The following is a 7,608-nucleotide window of genomic DNA, read 5'->3' as shown; positions in this document are numbered from 1 at the left end:
GTTGAGCAGTGGTTCTCACTAAAGGTAGTTCTCATTAATATAAATCTAAAATGATCAATTATAAATTATAATACCTGTGATACATGCTCCAGGTAGGCCACGGCGTATTGCTCATCCTCTCAGCCCTCTGTCTTGGGTGCAGACCCTTTCCTACTTCACATCCAGCAGCTAGGTCAGTAAATACTAGAAACAGGCCCCTGAGTGGGCCTCTCTGATACACAGTTAATTAAAATTCATTTCTGAGCATGCATTAGCCATGCCCATCTATTTATGGGCGGCTTTCAAATGCAACCACTACAAAACAGTGCTCTGTAATTAACCCCACCTAATCAGATAGCACACTAGTGTTGTGTTCCTATTCGTCCTCAGGCACACAGCCATTGGACAGGGGTTTCAGAGAGAGGATGAGCCCATTCTATAGTTCAGAATGGCTAAGCAGATTAAAACCTCATATCAAACATGATATTTACAGGCAAGGCTCAGTGGAGAGTGCTCCTTTTATGTGGGATGGGGAGAGGCTTCAGGGCTGGGCTTTTAAAGCCATGTCCCTTAATTGTATTCTGGCTAAGTGGGATGAATGGTGCTTTTTAATCAGACCACTGACGGGGCTCTGTGTTGTAAAAGTATAGAGATAGTGCCTGATAGTTAAGATGCTGAACGATATGCTTTTAGTCCAGGCTTTTCCAGCTTCCACCGATATTTGAATGCATTTTGGCATTCTGCTGACACCTGTAAACATCTGCGTGATTTACCTCGTGTTTCTGTTTCTGTACTGTAGGAAAAAATGGGTTGGTAGGTCATTGCAAAAGGGAAAAATAAAAATAGAGTGTACTCACTACGTGACTTGAGGTTTTTAGGTCTGTAACTTAAAGGTAGGCATTTGTGTGCTGTTTGTAAATGTGCCGTGCTTATAGTCAGAGAAAATCTGTAAAAACTACACAAATAAGGTTACATTCAAGAGTGAGGCCTGGTTACTTTGTTACCCTGAGAGTTAAGGTTCTGCTCCTCCTAGTGGCTGATCCCGGCTATGTTTCCCCTCAGACTTGCTCACAAATGGCTTTGATAGTTGATTTTTAACACATCTCGTAATACATTGCTAACACTTTTTCTTCTCTTATTTTATTCAAATGCCGTGTGGAAAATAATAATTATTGGAATCTTTTTGATGTAACCTGGCATGTTCATCATATAGAAACAGTATAAACCCTGCTGTTCACCCAGTCAATTTGAATTTCATGACCAATCACATGTAGACAAGGTGTCAGTTGGTGGGTAGGGAAGAGGGGAGAGTGAATCCCTTTCCCAAACAGTTAATCCAACTTTAATCCTAGTCATTAGGAATTAGACATGCCGAGCTGTCCGGCCGTGCCTCTAAATTACAATCAAACGGTTACCAATTACACAAATTATTGATGGTAGATTCTCTTTTCAACTGCAAATTAAGGCTATTAAGGAAGGCTCCTTTTTAATGCAAAAGTGACTAATTAACCAGCGGATAGGAAATCTGCTGCCCAGATATCAAAAAAGTTCTCAGCACACATTGCAGAAACACAAGGGAACCAATTAGTTTAATTATCAAAACAGCTAATTAAAATTGCACAGTTCCTAATTAGTTCTTTGCTTTTGCCTCTAATTGACAGCATGGAGATAAATGGGCTGCCGATGAAAATGGGGAGAGGAGAAAAACAGGAGAAACTTCGGCAGAATATTTATGCTGACTTTATCTCCGTCTGTGTGGCAGCCCTTGAAAGTGGAAAATTAATGACCTTAATTCCCAAACTGTTTTTCCTCTAACGGTGCTCCCCTCTGTGCTCCTGGTGCATGCTCCTTTGTATGGGCCTGCCACCCTGCCAACTGCTGGAATGGGAAAAAAGGGATACTTGGGGGTGGGAAGGAGCCACGATTCTCCTCCTAATGTGACAGCTCCCACCTAACAATGGAGAAAGATGAAAGAATGGAGCAGATGTAACCACTGGGAGCGTTGCATCATGGGACTGCAACTCTGTTGCACTTTTTTCTAAAGCACTTCTATCATCTAGGAGGGCACTAATTTGTCCAATGAAAAAGAAGAAACTCTGCTGTGATAATATGCATTTGACAGCCTGGCACTACTTTAAATAAGTTTCTCGATTTGAATTTTAGATTGACTAATGCTGCCTTCGAAAGTCTGCATAGCCATATTTGTTGGCGTTAACATAACTGTGAACCTTTTTGCTTTATCCTCTCGATTTATCTTTCTGGTTCTCCTTCTTTATTGGTGTGGTCTGTTTGAAGGTCCTTGAAAACAAAGAAGAAAGATGGATCCAGTTACTAAGAAATGCTACACTGGCAAACCTGAACGACAGCCATTTACCTCACGAGATTTTGTGCTAGACTTTGTGTGTGTATGTGTGTGGTACCACTCTCTGTTGTCTGTCCTTCTGGCAGGCTTTGTCTCTTTGTGTTCCTGCAAGGCCAACCTTGTCATGTGTAATCCTGTCCCTGTCTGGATGCAAGTGACGCGTGGGTCCTCTTGGCACATTAGTAGATAACTATCGACTAATCGGTTTACTTTTGGGACTGTGTGAAAATGTAAATTACATTAATGCTCAAATTATGCATCAAACTACGCAGATAGGCCAGACCAGAGGCCACATAATGCTGGGATCATTCAGTTAGTGCCTTCTACATGCAGTGTTAATGCACTCTGATTTCCCTGCTCTGGTTCAAATCAAGTGTGCTACGTCAGCCAGTTGGTGTCTGGGAAACTGGAAGGGTCTTTGTATTAAGTGGAGCTCTTCTTTGCAGAACTCCAATAAAAAAGCAGAGAGATGACAGCTGCCCTTTGGGTTTCTTTTGTCTCATTTGGTGGAAAGGACTTTCTGTTCCACATGCATTCTAACATTTTACTCCCCACTCAGTCGAAACTGCAGATTTTAATTTGTTTGTAATCTCTGTGAGGAGCTTGCCTAAAGTGAATTCGCTAACATTCAAAAAAGGTGATTTAGCTAAACCCGTCCATCTTTCTGTTTCAATATTAAACAATGAAGATGCGGGTCTGTTGGAGAGCCTTGGCCTGGAGGAACTTGCTGCCCATGACTAACAAACACACGTCTAGCACTAATTGATTGTCTTGTGTTTTATTTATGGTGCAGTAGTAATTAGTGGACAGCATAATGTAAGCCATTCATTAGCACCTGGCTACCGCTATGGATTTCACTGCTTTGTCTCAGATGCACACATCATTAGGGAGAAACAAAGACTGGAATTTATTAGCGTGGCTTCTTATAAATATTCTTAAAGTCAGTGTGCCTTTAAGGAAGAACACAGGCCTGTAAAACTTTTGTCAGCATTTGCTCACTGATTCCATTTTCTGCAGAATATGTTAAGGAAGAGCAGTATAAATTTAATTTTAATTGTTTTGTACACACGCCAGTGAAAAGGAACTGATTGGATACAGTTCAGAGACAGTATATTAATACGTTATTTTCATATGTTAATTGGTTTGCATAATCTCTCCCTTTGCTTGGTTTGGAAGTACCTGGCATTGAGAAGGGGACTGAAGAGAATAGAAGACTCCAATTTACATAAAGCCAGCTACTCTGAACATTAAATAATAATGCATATGCAAGCTGAAGGTGTGTTCAGTTAGCAGAAAGCACATCTTTATAATTTATAGTCCAGCTGTTTCAGTGCTTTCGAGTCCATTTTCCTCCCTGCCTGCTTTTAATGAAATCTTGTTACTGGAGAATTGACTGCAATGAATTGAGATTTTAATCCCATTGACGATCTGCTATGGAAATGCATGCTGGTAGCAACTTTTAATGGCGGGGCCTGTAATCAGAAGACACTTGTATTCAGCTCTCTATAATAATGAATCTCATCAAATGTTAAAGCTTGGGTCGTGTGCAAGGGGCTCAAATTTCAAGGTTTTTGACCATCCCCATTTGAGAAATTCCTCAGGGAGTGTGTGATTACTCAAGTTTAGCAGTTTATTGCCTCATCTTTCAATAGCCACTGAAGCACAAAATTCTCATCTAGGTTGCTCTTTTTTTCTCCACTTGAGGAACAGGCCAATATAGACTGCAGAACAGCTGCTCAGATCCCGGGGAACTGCTGTTGGCACTGCAGTGTTATTAGCTGCCACCATTATTGTCCATTCACAGAGTCATTTAACGAAAACTAAATTCACTGACAAAAATCATTGGTGTGATTTTAATTGTTAGAACTGCACTGACTACAGCGGTGTTTGTGTCTTTGTGCAAAAGCAATATTCCGGCATGTATGTGCGCAGGAATTTAATATGTGCACAGAAACCGTTATATGGCAGTGCCCAGAAAATAACCGTGCAAGTAAGCGGGTTAAAGACAAATATTAATAAAAGGAACATAGAAGAATATCTATCAGTGTATAGTTCCAAGATTTTATTTTAAATTTACTTGCATAATATAAAGTAGCAACATGAGGGGCTAAAAAGAGCCATGCCAAAAATTGCAGTTTCCATTATGACCACTAGAGGCTGACATGTCAGTTCCCAAAGATTTTAAAAAGCCGAATTTTAAAGCTAAATTTAAAATGTTTTCAGCCTTTTGTCCTTTGATCTATCTTTGATTAGGATATTATTTTGATAGCCCACCTTTGTTTTATAAATATTTTATTAGACGTATGGCCACTTTGAGTGACTGGTTGGTGTCGACATGCTAATAGTGCCTCGTAAAACATTTCTAACGCAGCTATCAATTCAGTTAACTCTTTGGTGAGTCAAATTCACATATTCATTTATATGTTACGTAGCACTAATTAGCAGGTTAACTGTCTATATGAAGCAAATATCTAATCTATTGATGGCTATGCTAGCCAAGCTTGCTAGCATTAGCATTTCACCTCCTTGTTCAAATACAGTCACTTTTGACTCCCAGGAGAGATGTCTGTGGCCAAAATGCTAAAATTAAGACCTCAGAACAGAAGTTCATGAACCAATGGGCAATGTCGCCGTAGCTTCTGCCATATTTTGTATACAGTCTATAGTTAGCCCAGGTTAGGTCATTACTATTAGGCTGTAATTTCACATAATACAAAGTTATCATCAAGTTCAGTTCAGGTCCCCCATCCAGGGACAGCACTTCATCTATGAATTCCTATAACTGGAATCACAATTTATATTTATAATCACTACTATATCTATATAAAATATAGCATATGGGAAATTAAGAAGCTAATTATTACAAAGAGATGAACTGCATTTTTACAAACTGCCTGCATGCACTAAGATTTCAATTCTATATGGAATAGGCTTTGTGTTTTTTCCTTTGAACCTCTGCTCTGGAGAAGACTAGCGGGTCGCTTGGGTGTGAATGATGTGACGCTGTTTTATATTTGAATGACTAAATGTGACCTTTGAGATTAGAGGAGGAGTTGCTTCTCGGGGGGGCTGAAGAGAGTCCCCGCTGCTATGAAGCTCATGTCCCTTTGATCCGTCTGTAATGAGACTAACACCAGGCGTTGTGGTCACTGAACACATTGACACACCACTGGAGAGCCGACAGCTCTGCTGCCTGGTACTAAAGGTGGCTGTGTGTGTTTATGCGTGCGTCCTCAGATACAATAGGGCCTGGGGACATGTAGTATATCTGCGGGGATTTACTATTTGACAGAGTACACTTTCTCATGCAGCAATTTGAAGTTAACATACTGCATGAATAATATATGCAAATGCCCAAATTTGTCTTGCCAATTAAGTGACAGTACGCTTGCAATGACACATATCAATAGGTCTTATTTTCTCCTCACAAGGAAAGTTAAATCCATGAAAGAAAAGAGTTTCAGGTTATTTGTGTTGATCTAACCAAAGTTTTCACTTGACATGATGCCACACACTCAAGTTTGAGGGCATTTACTCTGACCTGAACACGACTGTGTTGAAACCCTGTCCTCTTAGACATCTTCAGAGATCCACTGAAGATCAATCATGACTGGGCCCATCCCCACGAGACCCTTAGTAACAGCCACTGATTGCTTTCTGCTGTGCAGGCCGTTAAGTGGAGTCTGGCAATGGGCTCCTGGACAACACTTAACAATCAATCAGAGGGCACAACCACTTCTCATTGCATTCCAGTTCTTCCCCCGCATTACAGACAAACAATAATTCAGGTGGACACGAGTGACTCTTAAGAATCACAGCCTGAGCATGCCCCATGATTTAGCTGGAGAGGGATACATCGGACCATCGACACAAACTTGAGTCGCCAGATTTACATAAACCCAGTGATTGAGGATACTGCTGACTTTTTACCCATTGTCACTTGGACCATACTGACAGCATGGGTTTGATGGTTATCATGTGTGTTTGACTATCCAAGATTACCAGTTGTTTGACTTTGAGAATGGAACAATAAATCGCTGTTATGATTATCCCAAAACCACATCTCAGCACCAAGGTTATGAAACATATTTGTAAAAAGCTTTCCTCTAAGGCTGCATTTCATACTTTTCCAAATACTTCACTGAAGTATCCTGTTACAAATAGCTTGAACCTTTTACGAGGCTAGCTGTTTACCAGGGACAAAATACACAAAAGTTGGGGAGTAAAATACAAGAATATTAACATCATGATAACGATAGCTTAGTGCTTTACCAGTGTAACTACATGTACAGCTGAAAGTCTTCCATAAAAGCCTGGACTTAAAGTTTGCTTATTGATTAAGGATTCCATTGACTTAATGAACCTTCAACCTTCCATCAGTTGACTAGCCAATATATGCACTAATCTCTAAAACGGATGTCTGGCTGTGGTTCCTTTTAAATGAATTGATCTACTCAGCTCACCCCAAATGGGGAAATGGGCGAGTATTGATATGATTCTTGACTTAATGATGGATGTGGGAGATGGTAAAACACGAGCTACACGCGTCTGGTTGCTGTAGAGTAAGCGGAAATTCAGCGAAAAGTCTTACTGGTGCTCTTCAAAGAGAAAAGCAATATAATTTGTGTCGATGCCAGACACTCAGCTAACCTCTTTGAAACTTTTAAAGCATTAATATTCAAAATAAAAATCTCTTTACATTGCTTTGAATATGTTGGATCAATAGCTATCTGTATATTATATATCTACATATATACCCCAAATGGTTTTTCTTTAGTTAATTTTCATTCCTCTTTATATGTGTAGCCTACAGATTAAGCAAAGAGCCCAAACTGTCATTAAAAGCCATTTCTTTCTCTGAAAGACAAAACCAATGTGCCTTAACAACTCATCCCGACACGTAACATACCAACACTATGTGACAAATCGTCAGTATGTTACATGTTCGGAAGCATGAAAGCCGTTTGGAATGAATCTATGCATGTAAATGTGTTTTACGCTCTGATCATGATTCGCTTTGGAAAACACTGTTTGACAGGGTTATGGTTAAGGTTAGGGTTAGGGCTGGAATGGACCGCTGGAGCCTCTGCTCTAAGTGTGTGTTACCACCGTGAGCGGCGTTCTATTGGATTCAACTGAGAATCTCATAGGGACCTGAAAGGGTACCTTTCACGTTACTTTGAGACGCCTTGGGCCGTGACAAATTGTTGGTATGTTACGCGTTAACCTGCGTTTTATTCTAGTAACCAACAGGGGGCAGCTCGTTT

The sequence above is a fragment of the Neolamprologus brichardi genome, chromosome 1 (assembly GCF_056152115.1).
Source record: "Neolamprologus brichardi isolate AB-2024 chromosome 1, ASM5615211v1, whole genome shotgun sequence".
In the NCBI taxonomy this organism is placed as follows: domain Eukaryota; kingdom Metazoa; phylum Chordata; class Actinopteri; order Cichliformes; family Cichlidae; genus Neolamprologus; species Neolamprologus brichardi.
This window is presented reverse-complemented; position numbering follows the sequence as displayed.